This window comes from Bombus terrestris, chromosome 4 (genome assembly GCF_910591885.1).
Source record: "Bombus terrestris chromosome 4, iyBomTerr1.2, whole genome shotgun sequence".
Classification (NCBI taxonomy): Eukaryota; Metazoa; Arthropoda; class Insecta; order Hymenoptera; family Apidae; genus Bombus; species Bombus terrestris.
Window position 1 is genome coordinate 10,114,118 of NC_063272.1, and position 17,901 is coordinate 10,132,018.

The following is a 17,901-nucleotide window of genomic DNA, read 5'->3' on the forward strand; positions in this document are numbered from 1 at the left end:
AAAATTTTTCTAATATTTTTTTTAATACGATAGACGAAGAAAGTGTTTGGCTGTTCTTTCGAAACATCACCTTTTTAGATCGATGGATACCATCGAGGTTGGAATTATCGTCGTTGGTGATCTTTGGATTTTTTAAAATTTCTAGCGGAGTAGTTCAAACAGAAGTATCGAATCTTTTATCAAGCTTAAACAGTGCAAGCGAGAGATAATAAAATGAAACTGCTACAAAAATAGTGAGATTAACTATTCGATTTTGTACGTTCCCAATCAAATTTTTTTCCATTGCATCGCGTATCTGGCATCTGCCAATAAATTGAACATTTTTAAGTTACTCGACACAGTATATTTTACGACCTCGTACAAACGCGAGGAGGTTTATCTACGAGCATATTGATCTTAGATAGCCTTAAACTATGTCAAATATGTAGACTGTAGGCTTGCAGTGCTACTTCGAATTTGGTTCACGTGGACTGACGTCAGTGAGCCTCTGTTACGAGGCAGACTGTTTCGCTTAAAAGTGACTACACACACGCTTTTCGTTTCTCTAGAACGTCGTGTGATTCTACCTGAACGTTCACCGATCGAAGATGATCCCGTTTCACGAGGATGTTTTGCGTACTTAACGTGGTTTCCGGCTAAAAAGCACCGCTACCTTGTTTACAATCAACGCAGTCTCGAGAACGATTAATTACGACAGACGACTTAGAACAACGAAAAACCGAATTACCCGCTGTTACTCGAAAAACATCAGCCATGGGAGGATTTATAACACGAGCCTGCAGCAAAACGAGAAACGTTTAAATACTTGATCTCATATCTTCTTTCTCGCTTGCCTTGTTTGGAGCGAATTCTATCTTTAAAACCATTAACGTTAGAACAATGATCAAAGTATAAAACTTACGCTGAAAAAAATTAAAACGAAGATCATACAACATACAGAAGATTATACTAGAAAAAATTTGAGATCGCTTTTCCAATTGCACCTACCTACATGATATCGAATACTGCGTCAAATTGAAATTTCGTCGCATTTATTTATCTTTCATCAAATAAAAATTTCGCCGAATAAACATTTCATCAAGTGTAAATTTGGCAACTAAGTGATTGCGGATTATGTCAATACCACCTAATGACAAAATCCGCAATCACCTAGTTGCCAACCCAATATTTTAGTCCAAATGCTTCGGGATTAGCCTACATCGGCTAAGAATGACTTATATCCGAATGAATGACTATTTTGAATGGACATCGTGGGTGGACAGGAGAAACAAGAGCTTGAAACAGCTCTTCTCTTATAAATAAAACCAATTACTTGGTGGCAATTCATCAACAGCATCCGTTGACAGCGTGGGGCGGGATTAATATCGAGGGGATGACGTTCCAAGATTAATACCAGTCCGCGTGTTTTCGTCCCGTGGGAGTTTGGGTCATGAAGTTCTCGAAATATCGCGGAAAAAGGAAGAACGCTTTCTCGCAGATCTATTTCACCACCCATTCGCTTTATTCTTCCACTTTCGTTAGTTCGTCTTAGGTACTCCGTTGATATACCTCTTCTTCAATTTACTTATCCCTGACTACGTCGAACGTATATTATCGAAGACAAATATTGACAATGCAATGTGATCTCATTGATCGTTTGTATTAGTATTTTCGATCGAATATAGGTTCGTGTACTTACACAACTAGCTACTAAGTGATAAAGTGTACATTTTTAATAAATGATCGTGGAACGTAAATAGAAAAATATAGTAATACGCGAATAAATACATTAGAAAATATTTATATAAATGAAGGAAAGACATTATCCCTTTTGTAATTCTGCTACTTCCTCGACAAAAATTTCATAGTAAAATGGACGAGAACTTTTCACATCGCTGCTTGACATCGATAGTAGCATAACTTAAAAAATATCAATTCTACAGAGGCTTTTTAAAAATTACAGTTTACCAGATACTAAGTACAGGTTTTATTTTAATATAATTTCCTGTGACACAAAAGTGATGGGACTATAAATGATCGTAACGCGTATAAATATGCCATTTTACGCGGTAAGAATAGAAACATAATTAGATTTTGTATTCGATAAAAATAAATTTGAAATTCTTTTTATTCGTGCCACTATCAAAGCCAAGCAGCGATATAATACAAGAAAACGATAAAACAGGACTGCTTATCGTTGCATGTTTAAACACGGAAGGGAAAACTCGCAGAAGAGGATCGATGGTGGGGTGGTAGGTTGTTTATTATTTTAGCCACGTACTTTCGCGCCATTTTCCCGACGTAGCGGTGAAAAAACTCTCGAGAGTACGCGGCTGGTGACGATTCTCGATGCCGTGAGAGTCGTCGCACCTGCACCACCATCGATCTAGTAGAGTTTTCACGTTCGAACGTAGGACAATCATTTATTCATACAGGGATATAGGTACACCAGCAATTGTTACCAACAGTTGCCTGCACGCCTCTAGTAGGGAAATTACCCGTCGTTTTTCTCCCTCAAAATTTTGTTCCCTCCCCTAACTGACGAATAAAATAGCGGTTTAAATTACAGGCGATGAACAATACCGCTAAAAGTATCGTAAGAATGGAGAAAATTTGTTAATGCAAATTACACGATGAAAGATGGATTATTAACTTCCGTTTGAACACCATAGAGGAAAAATAGGTGATATATTTTTACTGAGAAAAATCTTTTAAATTCAATGCGCTGCGACATACCCAATTCTATATATTACTAGGTCTCTTTCTTTATTTGATTCTAAAATTCAATATTACATAAATTTCTGACACACTTTTGAATTCAATATTTCAAGAATACCGATTGTCAATTATTTACAAGTTTTCACAGGTCTGTCGTGTATTTTCGATTCAACTCTAGTCTTCGATAAAATCTAAACACGAAATGTCTGATATTTTTCGACGAACGCAAATCTCCCTTTTACATCTTCTGTATGCACGTGCTGTATTTCTAAAGCACACGACTCAACCATTTTTATGCTTTGTACAAGTACATAACATTCCTTTGTTCATATTACTCATAGGTTTTTATATCCTAACAAAAACAAAACTTGATGTTATCGATAAGAATCCTATCAATTTCATCTAGAAACGCGTGTAGTTCGCGCTGGCACGCGATGCAAGAAGCGCAGAAACTGGAACGGACAAGTGGGAACCGGGAAGGATCGCGTTTAATTGATTCCATTAGCCGGCGGATTACCGTTCGATCTGCGATTCGTCGCTTTTTCAGCCCTCACAGCAGTCAGAGCGTACGAGGACTGTTCGTTTCCTGCATGGCTGTGCACGTATATAGCGCACACGAGCCAACAACATATGGTTCAATTATTTTCTAACGCCACACTTGTACCACAGTTCCGGACCAGCTACCTCTCGTTTCGCGAAACCTTCCATCGAAATCGCGCTCTATCTATCCGTAAAAAATAGTCGTCCGTGTAATTGGAACATCGCAAAAAAAATTTCACAAATGGAGAAAAATTTATTTTAATCGATCGATGATAACATAATTATATATCAATTACGGGTTAAACATAAAATTAATGAACCCGTCGTTGAATGTTTATTCTATAGCAGCAACATAATGAACCGAATGAAAAAACTTTGTATCTCTGAGTGATAATAAAATTAATTTAACAATTGACCCAGCTTTCGCTGTTCGAGGGTTTTCGCGAAATTTCAATCTGATTATCGCGATTGCAACATGTAAAGTTGTTATATGAATGATGTGAATTTCAACGAGGTCGAGTTACTTCGCCATTAGTAATGACAACTGGCTCTCGCTGGCGTAAATTCGATGTATGTAATTAGGGCGAACGAAGGATAGTCTCTAGCCATGTATTGGCTACATCTGCTGGTTAGATCCTACGAATCGATAGCTGGCTGTTCCGAGTTTATTCGTCACCTGGGATCGTGTTTCTGGAAGGATTATTGGGACTGTGGAATTAGTATCTGCACTTTGTATCTCCATCTAAAGTTTTGATAGAATTTCGAGTGTTATCGCAATAATTATTATCAAATCTATCGGATCTCTGATACAAATAGATATTTCATGTTTATTACATTCTAATAATAATAATAATAATAATAATAATAATAATAATAATAATAATAATAATAATAATAATAATAATAATAATAATAATAATAATAATAATAATAATAATAATAATAATAATAATAATAATAATAATAATAATAATAATAATAACTCTCACAGTTAAACGAAGAGCTATATGTTTGAACTCAGCTATATATTTGAAACGAACATAGCAAACCAATTTATTTCGATTAATCTCGTCTGATTAATCGACTGGAATAATCCCGAATAATCCAGAAATATTTAATCGTTCTGCTGACAGAACTAATAGCGCGACCAACTTCCTCGATGGAAAATTCGATGAATTTTGTATCGGATTACAAGACGGCTTAATCGAGCCTCTTCATTGTTCGTCGAGCCGGCAATTACGTCGAGCCCTGTGAAACTCGAATAGCAATAGAATCGCGAATAATTCCACCGCGTTCGAAATTATCCGTAGTATAGTTTTGCCCGAGCGATATTAGATTTTCGAAGTACTAAATGGAACGCTGATGAAAAATGTGGACGAATAATCAATAAGTGACTTTCGAGATCGAAGATCAAATACCGGGCTTCCCCAATGCTGTAGATCGGAAGTTGGAATTTCAGAAGCCTCGTGTCCGAATAGGACCGGTTTTTTGTACCGTTTAAAACATTTAAATGGACCGTGCGGTCGAGGTACACTGCAGAAGCCATTTGCGAACCGATTCCTTGTCGGACGACGGGTTAGTTTCCCATCCTGAAATGAAAATTTGCGAGACTTTCTCTTTTTTTTTTTTTTTGTAACCTGGGACAAATTTTAAAGACTGAATCGGTCCTGACGAGCAAATGTTTTTAAGAGACTGAGCAAATAGCATCGTAAAATAATTTGTCTTAAAAATATTACGTTTCTTGTATCATTTTTTATCCAATTATATTGTACTATCATCGAAAGGTTTTTAAAAGTCGAAAAGTTTAATTTAAAATATTTTGTTCCGTATTTAATTAAATAAAAACGTTTAATTAATACTTCACATTCAATCAGAATTTAACTTGCAGAAAAATTCTAAAACAAGATACTATTCAAATCTTGGAAGAATGATGATTTATTTTTCTGGTTTTACAACAGGTAGCGCTGTTCAGCGTACCGAAATTAATTTAAGCATCCAAAAATAGTTGTAAGATTAAAAAAGCAAATATACAATAAACGCGCGAGCCATGTTCCTCTGTTAAAATAATAAAGGAAATATAAAAAAAAGGAAGAAGTGAGACGGCTTTCATTTATTACCAAAAAGCTGACCACCGTTGGCGACACTGTTCGACGAGCAAAAAAAAAGCCTCCAAAAAACGTAGACGCGTCCCCGTGCAACGTCGCATAGCCTGTTTTTAACGATCCTGCGCGATACGAAGAGGTTAACAAACTTTTGTTCCTTTATCGCGGTTGCGTGTGTATATGGCGTTGTCCGTTTGCCCAGCAGGAGCAAACCGCCGTGTCGACGCGTTCGTAGAAAAGAAAAATAACAACGTCCGAATCGTCCGGTAATCGCAGACGTACGGAAAAAGAAAAAAAAAAGGAAAAGCGAGGGTACGCTGGACGAACGAAGCGGAATGAAAAAGGAAAAAAAATAACTAGGGTCAGATGGAGTTAGGGTGAATGGCTTTAGGAGAATTTTCATGAGTGTCGTTGTTAGAAAGTATATTAGTTTTACTCTATTCACTTTTTTGCTAGAAACTTTTTTAGTAGTAGCTTTAATTATTGGAATTTTAGGTGACATAATACATGATGACTAGAAATAAAATAATGAGTTAAAAATATAGATAGATAGATAGATAATACGAGATATTAATAATTCAGATGAACAGAAAACTTATCTATTTTAATTAACGAATTAATAACAGATCTGTATAGAATCGAATATAAACTAGACAGAATAAATAAAGTAATAATATTGAAAATAGTAAAATATGTAGGACACTACATTCCGCAAAACTTACTATGAGAAGACAGTATCTCAACAGCATCGGTGGTTCAGTGGTAGAATGCTCGCCTGCCACGCGGGCGGCCCGGGTTCGATTCCCGGCCGATGCAATGTTCTTTTTTTCTTTTTTTCTATTACACATATTTTTCAGTATAGAAATATCATAACGTATCGATCTTCATAGATAAATAATTTTTTCATTTAAAAAGGAAAAGATAATATATTCTTTTAACCAAAATAACCCATCTTCGCTTAACTCCCCTTTCTCGCATGTGCATCGGTGACTCAATGTACACATATACAATATACAATTACTCAGCTGCCTGCGGGCAGGCCTGGATTCGGACTCCCGGGATTCGACCTTGAACCATCGAGCGGGTGGACCTTACGACCAAACAATACTTATACCACACAATCCTGTCGTCTAGAGTTATAGTAGCAACTACAATTGTGATAATGAATTCTTTTAAATTGTTTGGTGTACACAATACGTATGCATAATTATGCACATTTTATAATCTATTATGCAATTACATAATGGTAAATTTTTCAATTACAAATGTCGAATAATTTAAAAACTGTTTCCGATAATTATAGGAGACAAAAAGGCACGAGAATTAAATCGAGAATCAAAATTTAATTAGCAAGTTACAATTTTATACTCTCCGTTAAAGCAGCGTCTTAGTCTGTTATCATTTCTGCTCTTTGTAGGTAGATATGAAAGCCTCTTAATTGTACGAACGATGATACACCAATATAGTGCAAAAATCAGAAAGCATAATGTGCCGCGCTTTATACATTTGAATATGCAGGTGATGTACGCATCAACGTGCCTGCTCCTCTGTTTCACCCTAAGCTCATAACACTAGAGTATGAAGAGGGGAGCATGACCCACGAACCTTCGCAGACTTAACGACCGATATGACTACCAGAACGAATATCCTGAGACTCATTGGGGCATCTGGCACTCAGAATCCCACCTACATTTCCGAAGACGAATAAACTTTGGATTGTGTATTAGCACACACATCAGTATTCAATTTACAAAAAGAAGAAATGTTTTCAAAGACGAGTATTTAGGTGTTAACAAACCCCTCCGCATCTTGTACTTAAAATTGAAAGATCATACTTTATTTATTATTAATCAAATATTTATTATTATCAATCAATCTTATTAGATATAGATATACATCGTTCTAATCTGGTGAAAAATGAGCGTATCAATAATGGAAAAACTAAGAAAGTTCGAAAGAAATTCTTTTCGTGTCTCTTTATACATTTGGAGAGAAAGTGAAAATGAATATTACATAAGTAACAAAATAAAAAAAAATCAAATTTTAAATGTATTTCTTAATTTAGAAAAATACTCAGCAATCTGTACTTTGCAAATCTGTACTCTGCAAACCTGTACTCTACAAAATCCGTATATTCATATAAGCATCGGTGGTTCAGTGGTAGAATGCTCGCCTGCCACGCGGGCGGCCCGGGTTCGATTCCCGGCCGATGCAAGTTTTTTTTATTTTACATATTATTTTTAACGCAAATATACATTAGAGCACATCAATTTTCACATCAAAATTATCTTTTAAAATAATTAAACAAAATATATCTCCTATTTTTAACCACCATCAGAAATGTAGGTTACGTAACGTAAAGCCTTTCTCTTACTTCCCCTATTCTCATCTGAGCATTAATAACTCGCGCGTTCTATTGTCGGCTGGTATAATTATATAACAATAAAAACTGATCACTTTCACATTCATTTACAGGAAACTTACAACTAATATCTGTTAATATTTATACATTCTATTCTTCATATTCATTCCCATTCAATTGTTCAAAACACAATTATTATTTCCTCGTTATTTATATTGTTATATCTTATGAATTATACTGTATTGTTATTATTGTATATCTTTCACTAATTGACTTTCCAAACTATATATCGTACTTGGCAGAGAAAACAAACGTGGGGTCTACAGCCACGGTTCCCCTCCCCTTCTCTGAATCTCATTGCAGCATCGATCCTAAGGTCCCTGAAAGAGGACGGCCGTGAACTCCGCAGAGATATCAGCTTCGTGGTGTCTTAGGGTCACCTGAACTAAAATCTGGTCCCTTCTTCCTTTATCTGCTTTTTAGCAGTACGTTCCTTCCCTTCAATACATACATCTTTATCTTTATCTTTTCCCCGATCGCACTCCCCCAAGGATTCAATTTTTTACAAAATCTTCACAAACCTGTCAAAACTTGACACACGATATCAGAAATTCATATTGGTCCGTAAGAGCTGTTTATTTTATCATGTGAACCGAGTATGCTGGATAATATATATTAAAAATCATGGTGGTATAAGTTATGATTTTGTAAATTTTCTATAATAACAGAAGCAGTACACTATTTTATACTCAGCCATCCATATAATACTTTGCGATGAGTATTTTCCAAATTATCACAAAATTACGAAATTGTTGAAATCTGATAAACTCCGCCTTACCAGTTATAGGTTATAATGAAATACGCAATTGCTGTACTATGCAACTTTTGAACGTTATGAATAACCAGGAACGTGTACAATTTCAGCGATGAATCTAAATACTCATCTCCCTAAGACAGAGAGTGCAATGGAGCCGTGGTGAAATTGAGTATCGTGATAACCTCGACACAGAGCAAGTCGAAAGAAACACGATGCCAAGGCCGCTTCTACACGGGGAGAGTCAGTAAATGTCAGTTTAACCGGTTGAAGTACCTTTCCCTGTTAAAATCACTCACACGAAGCCAAGTAGCGCACGACTCTTCAACGGCTTTCGAATATACACGACTTTTTCAAGGTAGGTAGTAAGCTCAGGAGCAGAGACACGGCCCGTTATGGCTATACGTCGACGATTCCCGACGGTGAAGGAATTCTTTTTGTCCTCTGTAAGCTCAGGTAGAAAGGAGGGAAAAAAGGGATTGCGAGCGAGATGGTAGAAGCGGTCTCGCTTGCGTAAAAGCAAGATGCACTTTAGGGATCGGTTCGACGAGCAGGGCCAGGTGCATTGACTTTGGTTCGACAAACCGGATGTCGAAGTCGGCTGCCTTAGGCTCTAATCTTTTCTACATTCGGATTTATTGACTCTAAAATGTAAATTACATGATATTAGGTGATGAATTTTTAATCAGTCAACTTATCCAATGATCTATCGATCAGAGATATCTATATACTTTTGAAATTATGAAAGTTAATGAAGATCAATCAATTTTAAATGTGACAATTTTGACTTTTCCAAATATAAATATTATAGAGTTTATTTTTAGCATATGTAGTATAGCATTATTATACAGAAATTAATCGATACATTTCTTTTAATAAAGGATCCAAATAAAGTAAGTATTACGTTAAATTAGAAATCCGAGTGAGACAAGCTAACAGGCTGACAATAAAATATTCTTCATCTCGATATTTAATTTGTATCCTTCTAACTGATTTCAATTTCAATTAGTAAGTTTCCAGATTATATACATTTTTTATTTATGCAGTTACAAGTAATACAAGTATATTTTGATTTGCAAGCCTTTGTTAAGAAAAGAGTGGCCTATTACTTGATAGTAAATAATGAGTCATATGTAGAAGACGGACACATTTGTCCTATAGCCTGTAACTCAGTTTCTTTGTTATGCTCGGACCACAACAGTGCAATGACCGACCCTGAACCAAAGTCATCCGTGAACCTGACCAGCGATTTGTTATTGTCTCGCTCTACGTATATTCTTTGGCAATATTTACTCAGAATGTCGTAATTGACCGATGTGTTATGTCCGACGCACAAAATTTTCACGTAACTCTAATACTTGACATTTCATATTTCATATAATATCACTCGTGTAACGATTTATTTAATATTCAATTCGTATTATCGTATAATTAATCAAACTTAACTATTAAATAATTTCAAATAGATAAAAAATTAAATCCTTTAATATGATTGTTGGCAACAAATCTAATAGTGAAAGCATACCTTTCAGAAGCATCGGTGGTTCAGTGGTAGAATGCTCGCCTGCCACGCGGGCGGCCCGGGTTCGATTCCCGGCCGATGCAAATTTACTTTTTAACTTTTCTTTTTTTTTTTTAGAAAGAGATTTCTATTTACATACATATCCACTTTAATACAAAATATAATAAATATATTGTAGGAGAATTTCTTAATATTAAATTTGCAAAAAAAAAAAAAAAGAAAGGAAGGAAAGAAAGATATTCCTACGTAAGGATTATTTCATATACATCGGCACCTTCACTGGATCATCGATGCTAGTACACATTATTACTACGCATCTGCAGTTAGAAATTCATGCCGATGGTTTAAAGCTAACAAAATAACCAGGACTTTTCCAAGAGTAGAGGACTAATGCGATCGGAACGAGGATAAATTTCCTCACCATGCACTTACGTCACTTAACTCCCTCCGCAAACAAGGACAAGGGAAGAAGGAGAACGTGGGATGGAGCAGAATCTCGAAGGAGAATTATTATCCGATTGTTGTAACCGGTAAGACAAGAATCCGTAAGGACAGCGAGGAACTCCATCGCACGAGGGCAAAATAACGTCGCTTTAAATTACGACACACTGCCAGGAAAGCGATCATTATCCTCAGGATACCGTAGAACGATCGGGAATTCTTTCCCTAGCCAGTTTGATTCCAACAATCGAGTCAGCTATGAATCATGTCTTTGAACATTAACGATGTTTTCGTAGATTTTGTTCTCAGAATATTAGTAAAATGCAAATAAATTCTTCGCTTTTCTTATAACTGAATGAACATTGGCATGAAACAAAAATCTAAAATATCCTAAATATCGAAAAGTAAGGGTACGATTGTGGCGCCACCGCGCGACGTTGGTCTGTATCGTCTTTTCAAAGGCGATTACAAGGCTCCGGCAATTAAACGCGAGCGACATCAACTGAGGATAGCTCTACCATCGTTACCACACGCGATCTTCTCTCATGAGAATAGTTCTTGCAGATTATACTATTGTTACGTTTCATCTTTTCTAGATATACTTCGCATGAAAGTGAGAATCTACCATTAAGGTTTTATCGATCCTACCTGACCCTTACCAACTGTTCTCCTTTTCCTTATAGGTTAAAACCTTTTCTTCCTTGTATTCGTTATATAGCTACTTCCCTTCAAAAAAGAAACTAATCGAGTATAAAACAAAATTTAAATACTAATTACTCAATGAATACAATTTTCGTAAACTTTTAGTTTTCTTCTCCTGTTTAGAATTTTAAGCACTATCTTTCTTAAGATTTCTGAGAAATAAACAAAATTACTCTGTAAGGTAAATTTTTCGAGAAAACTTTGTTCTTACTTGCGCAACTTCCGCAACGCGGTGACTAAGATTGCAGTACCTCCTTACACTCCGAGAAACTTCATACTAGGACTATAACAACAGCTATTAAGTAGTTTGTTTGTTGGTAGAAATTCGCTTGGAAACTATTATGTAGCTCAACATTCGGTCGTCCTGAAAGGATTCGAGACCTTCGGGATTTGGACGCGATAGTCAATCGGACTAAATTATCGTTTTCCTTGTCCTCGTTTGTTCACCGAACGTTTTCATAAAATATTGCGCTTTTCAATAGGAATGTCACTTGAATTCAAAAGCTAACCATTCTACTCTTTTTGCGGAGAACGTAGCACATAACAGGAAAATAACTTTGACAAAGTGTCAAAGCGCAAATTTGTTTTTTTACATTACTTGTACCTTTCGCATTTAGATGAATTATTCATTAGCAACACTCACCTGCAACAAAAAAGAAAAACAACTTGTCAATATTTTTTAGGTTATATATGTATATATATATATATATATATATATATATTTGTTTTGCATATATTAAACTTGAAGATTAAGATAATGATGTGATTTAGGTTAAAGCAAAATTCTTCGATAGTATAAATAGCCTATTAGAGGATAGGTATGGAACGAAAGTTCTAACTATGCGTTATACCCAATTTCAGAGTTGCTAACTATCCACGTGGCTCAAGCAATTATGTTAGTTATACAAACTGTACATCACTTTTGACCGCGAAATTCACTTTGCGGTTGTTTGACGCTTTACCCTATATCTTTAGAACTTCTAGAATCAGACGTGTTATTAAACCACCAACGCATGAACTTTCCTCTTTTAATAAAACTAACTTATACGTGTTTTACGCTTCACGCTTTAAGCAATGATCGATAAAGAAAGATACGTTAATCTGTTTTCCAAACTAAGCACTAAGTAGGCCTTAAGTGGATCCTTATTTTTCTTAAACTGGAAGGTTCCATAAATTTTCCTAGAACATTTGTGGAACACATGAATGGATAAAGAGCCGAAGAAATACCTAAACACAATAGAAGAAGATAAAGAATCGATAGAATGGTTGCTCATTTCCGAAAACGAATCTCCCAGACAAAAGAAGCGAAAAGGGAGGAATTCCTCTTTCTCCGTTATCCATTTCCCTCTTCCGCCTCTCATCAAGCTATCCAGTCACCTCGTCAGATCTAGCCGGATACAATTCCAAATCAAGCCACGATTCCACCAAGGCTCCCCCCTTTTCCCTTGGTTTTTATCGTTTCATCCCTGTCATGTTTCCAACCGTTCCGCCTTCTATCCTCCTTCTCCTTCGAGAGGCTCCCCTTCTCTTTCGTTTTCAGGCTCTCGGTCGCATCCAGTCAGCAGGGGACAAAGAGCTCGAAAGTTCTGACCGTCGAGCGATTTGTCATTCGGTCACGTGTATCCCCGCCGTTATACATCCACCATCGTTCTTACCCTTTTCAATCTTCGTTCCATGCTTCTTCCAGAGCCGTCTGTTTTCTTTCTGTCTCGCCCTCGCCTTTCCACCGTTCCATACCGCTGCTATTTGCTCTACCACCACTTCGATAGGACGCCATCTCTGTTGTTCTCTCGTCGTCTGTCTCTCTCATGCTTTTCGCCGCATCTCTCTTTGTTTTCTCTCCGTCTCGTCATCCTCCAACTTCTCTTTTTCTATCGTTTCTTCTAGCCTTTACTGTTTGCTCTCCGTCCTCTATAACCAACTAGCACTTTCTTCGTCGGTTCGATGGGTTTCCCTGACTCGGGTGGTATTTCTTTCCCTGTCTAACACGCCTGTGCTGCCTCTGGTGTTTCTCCTAGCTGAATAAACAGGCCAGAAACGCGTGCGGCACGCTCGTCATGCTTTAATATAGTTCGTGCATAATGCATCGCGGTATTGTGCATACGTAGTAGTACACACGGGGCTGTGCAATATTCCAATTTTGCGCCCCGTTACCGATCGATTTCGGCCCATGGATTCGATAGGAATATCCGTAAATTGCGGAACAGAGGCGGTCCCTCGGCAAGAACATCGGGAATCGCCGATATAAATGGGCGATAAAAATGGGGCCGCTTTCGTCAGCAAGGTCGTGCATAATGTATGCTGTGTCTTTCGTGACCCCGTGTGCAATTAACGATACCAGCTATGCTGCTTCGACTTCGGATTATTTGGAAATGCATAGTCGCAGTTGGAACCGGTAAAACTGTTCAAAAATTCATTCGATAATACGATTGTAATATACGCTTATAACACATGAACATACATATGTACAAGAAAAGTAACAAGAAAATAAATCATTAAAAGGAGTTTGTAATACACTTGGAACATAATACGAAACAATTTGTTCCAATATCTGGCATGTCAATATCGACAGAAAATACATTAGTGATATACACAATTACTGACCAGACGAACAGGATGGCCGATAATCACGGCTAACCGAGGCTATTACGATATAAGCAAAAATATTTACCATATACCTTAAATAACCATAAAGCCGGTTAAGAAATATTATTTGCTTATAAATTTCAAATTTTATCGTACCCTTTACATCGTCCAATTACTATATGATACAAGAATCATTATAATTTATATTATTGATCACGTTTCCAATTATTATACACATATCTCTGTACAGTACTAATTATGCCTTTAGTAGCTATATTAATCATACCTGCAAACATGCCAATTCACTCGCCCGTCTACTCGACTTCTTTTGCGAATCGCTGGTAATGATTAACAAACATGTCAGAAACGTTGTACGTAATTTGTATTTATTTCTGCATCGTATGTGATTTACTATTATCTGTTAATTGTTAATTATTTGCTCATTTATATCAATCTTTGTCTGCAACAAAGGGAGTTACTCATATAATGAATATAAATAAATCAATAGGTCCCTAGAAAGTTACAACAGGGTGTCAAACTTCTCGAACCAAGAAAAACTCCACAACAAACCATGCTCTTCTTGTGACACCAAATGCCTACCAACTGTACAAATCTCATTTCAGATTCTTATCAACAATCTCGAGTACGTAGTTGCTAAAAACTCCCCAGAGAGATACAACATTCTCGAGGGAATCGCGTGCGACTATTCATCGCACGAATAAAATGAAAAAAGAGTAGAAAAATAGTAAAGAAAAAGACAGAAAGAACCGGCCTCTCGCGGCGACACGTGCGAAAACGTTCGTAGAACCGCTTTCGCTGAGTTGGAAACGTGCAACAGAAACGAGAGTAAGTACACGCATCTGTTGCCTCCTGGTAATTACGGTAGAGGGCTGGATAACTACATATATGACGCACACGTGCGCGACCAAATCCACATAAAATCGTCCAACCAGCAATAGGCACGCGCGTGCACACGCACGTACAGTGGGTTACGAAATTATTTGAACGTTTGTCATAGAAAACTTTTGTACATGTTATACATCTTGTATAAAACATTCGAAATTTTATTAACATTGTCATGATTTTATTGGTAAAATTTCCAGTGTTCGAATACTCTCGTGAGCCACTATATACACACACCAATAATCACAATGTCTCGGCGACTAGATGAACGGAACGCAGCAAAAGAGAGAAGAGAGAGACCCTCGCCCTCGAACAGCCAAGCCGCACGGCAATTACGTAGGGGAGACGCTCCCATTGTTCTATACTAATTTTCTACCTGGTAATAGACGCGTGTATATGTCCGGTGGTTGCGGTGATAGAGGGGTCTTATGGTGGTTTCGTAGCACCCCGCGGATTCGCGGGAAAAGATGGTTCCAAATACAACAGATGTGGTAGAAATAGAGTGACATGTATAATGCGAAATTGTAAGCGCCTTCGTGTGAAGACAGCCCGTCAATTGTAGCAAAATAGTACAACTTGCTTTCGCTCGAAGTACAGAGTCAGACATGCTATGATATGAAACAAACATGTATAGCTTTCTTAAATTATTTTTGTAAAAGGTACAAAATGTATCAATGATATAGTAGGTAGAAAATTGTATATGGTGCTATAGGATATTATAAAAAGCTTCTTCACCTTCCTTGTCGCTTGTAATTATTATTACTTATTAATTATTATTATTACGTATTACTTGTAATGTTTCGCTAATAAGAACTAGTTTATTGATAATTTCACTGGTAAAAAACGATTTCAAGATTTTTTTGTAGTTTTGATATTCTATGACGAATAGAAACCAATAGAAGAGTAGCACTCCAGAGAGCACTCGAATTCAAGTTATCGGAAACAGCACTTGGTATCAATCTCGGAACAAAATCACGCTCAATAACGGATATATCTCGGTTCGTGGATTCCCTTAGAGAGCACATAACCTTCTTGGTACGGACAGTTCAAGTAAAGATAATTTTATTAAACCGAATCGTAAGTTAGTCGTTTGGTAACCGGCCAACCTTCTCCGCCCTTTTGTATGGATTTCAAAAAGGTTCCTTCTAAGTGTCTCTGAGGACCCTGTATGCGGTAAAATGCTGCCATTTTGTTACCTTATCGTCAGGCAAATTCTATCAAGAACCAACAACCAAATAAATAAAGAGTGAAATTCAAGAACAATGCATAAAATACAATGGATGGAATGAATTGTTGGTATAAATTAATTTTGAAAAGCGAGAATCAATGGTAATAATGATAGAATGAAAGAACTTTTGCGGAAAATTATTTCTAACAAGCAAGAGTCAACAACCAGATGAATAAACAATACAATTGAAAGATGGAAAATAAAAGTATGTTAAGCGAATTTTCAATAAAAATTATTTTTAAAATAGGAACAGGATGAAGAGAAGATTTCATATGAGTTATTCGACGTTTCGAACTGATTTCGCAATATGGTCACGCGGTGGTTTAAAATGTCATCGCCCAAGGATACGTACGCGTCGATGAAGGGTAACGAAGTTTCGGTTAGCTCGATAGATGCGCGCACAAGAGGACAATTCGAGCGTACAGCTCGTCAGGTTAATTGAATTTATGGCTCGATATTCCGGGCGTGAGCGATTACAATCGACGATAAGCAGAATCGCGTGAAACTTCTGCGCGGTGGATTCTCGTTAACGAACGGATTCGCCTCGAACAATACCTTCGAGATCGTTGCTCTGGCTTTTCAATTCTTCGTTCATTTCAATAGATTATCTAGATGGAAGATTACCGGTCCAGCTCGTAAGAAAGAAAATTGTCATGAAAATAATACCCGAGCAAGGATTTAGAGCACGCTATCTTAATTGGAAACTATTACTCCGATCTTAATCCTCATTGAATTACTTTATACCTATTTCACAAACTTCTTTATTCCGAAAATCAATCTCCTTTAAGTAGCACACACAACGACCATGATAATTTACTTTGAGAAAAACTTACACGACACTGAATAATCTTTTAAAAGAACCTAAATAACTTTGTATAATCTTATGTGACTCTTAGGAGACCTTCGATGACTACGAGTGATCTAAGACGAAACTGTGTGTAACCTCAAATGATATCCTTAGTTGACATAATCTACATGTCACAGACTGCCATATTTAAGTACAAAAAGCTATCTGATAAAAAGTAAAAATAAAATTGAGGTCGGCCGATTGGATGTAATACTATTAAAATTCGATATGAAATGAAGCGAATAGGATGTTGAACATAACGAGGACAAATTTTCAGAGTTTCACTGGTGCTACGCTAACGAAGCTCATATTCGAAGCAGCGAGGAATCTCCGGTGGTAATACAAGCTAAATTCCAGATAACTCAGCGACCACGCTGTCTGAGTGTTGATCTTTAACCCTAGAATTTCCCATGCGAGGTCGAAGGCTGACTCGTGACTTGGTCAGGGCACGTCATAAACTCGATTTGAAATTATTCCTACGATTGGAATAGTTCGAACATGAATTACGCTCTCGTACCTTTAGGATCGTGCGCAATTTTCCTCCATCCATTTCGAAGGCTCTACATATTTCTTGCTGGTAACTTATTTTCCAAGGTACCTACCATTTCAAAATCCAGAGAAGAATGAAAAAGAACCAAATTTACCCCTGTTTAATGCGATCAATTGAAAAGTCAAACTGATCAACTACACTTTCGAAAAGATTTATTTACTTCTATAAGTTTATTACTGCAGGAAAATCAGACGAAAAATTCAAAATTGAATAACCAATTCCAAATCCTTAAAATTTGTAACATTGAACATTTCAATTTAAGGACTTAGTCGATGTGACTTCTAAACAGCTCATATAGTACTTTGAGATTCCATGGGATTTTAAGTTTAACAAATTTTTGTTAATGTTAAACAAGTTTTATAAATGTATAAATACTTAATTTTATAAATTCACATCACGAAGAAACGAATTCACCCCTTCTAAATATAATTATTCGAAATTTCAAAAGATTTTTAATGTATTCCTTTTACGTGGAAATCTTCGAACTTCAATGCAGTCGCAATATCAGAGAATAGCGACCTTCTCGAACAAATGAGTCTCTTAGAAACGGAAGAATCGTTAATGCGTTGCAAATGTGGTAATACAACGATGGACTCGTTTCTCCGTA

The 17,901-nt window shown here is 36.6% G+C and overlaps 1 protein-coding gene and 3 non-coding genes across 4 annotated transcripts in view; 3 read left to right on the forward strand and 1 right to left on the reverse strand.

Annotated features, from left to right (window-relative positions):
* The window catches only part of LOC100650196 (zinc finger SWIM domain-containing protein 8 homolog), a 111,369-nt gene that overhangs the window by 81,369 nt on the left and 12,099 nt on the right, over nucleotides 1–17,901 (reverse strand). The window lies entirely within an intron of this gene.
* TRNAG-GCC lies at nucleotides 6,085–6,155 on the forward strand. The gene has a single exon. It is a non-coding gene; the product is annotated as a tRNA-Gly (tRNA).
* TRNAG-GCC lies at nucleotides 7,483–7,553 on the forward strand. Its single transcript has one exon. It is a non-coding gene; the product is annotated as a tRNA-Gly (tRNA).
* Nucleotides 10,050–10,120, forward strand: TRNAG-GCC. Its single transcript has one exon. It is a non-coding gene; the product is annotated as a tRNA-Gly (tRNA).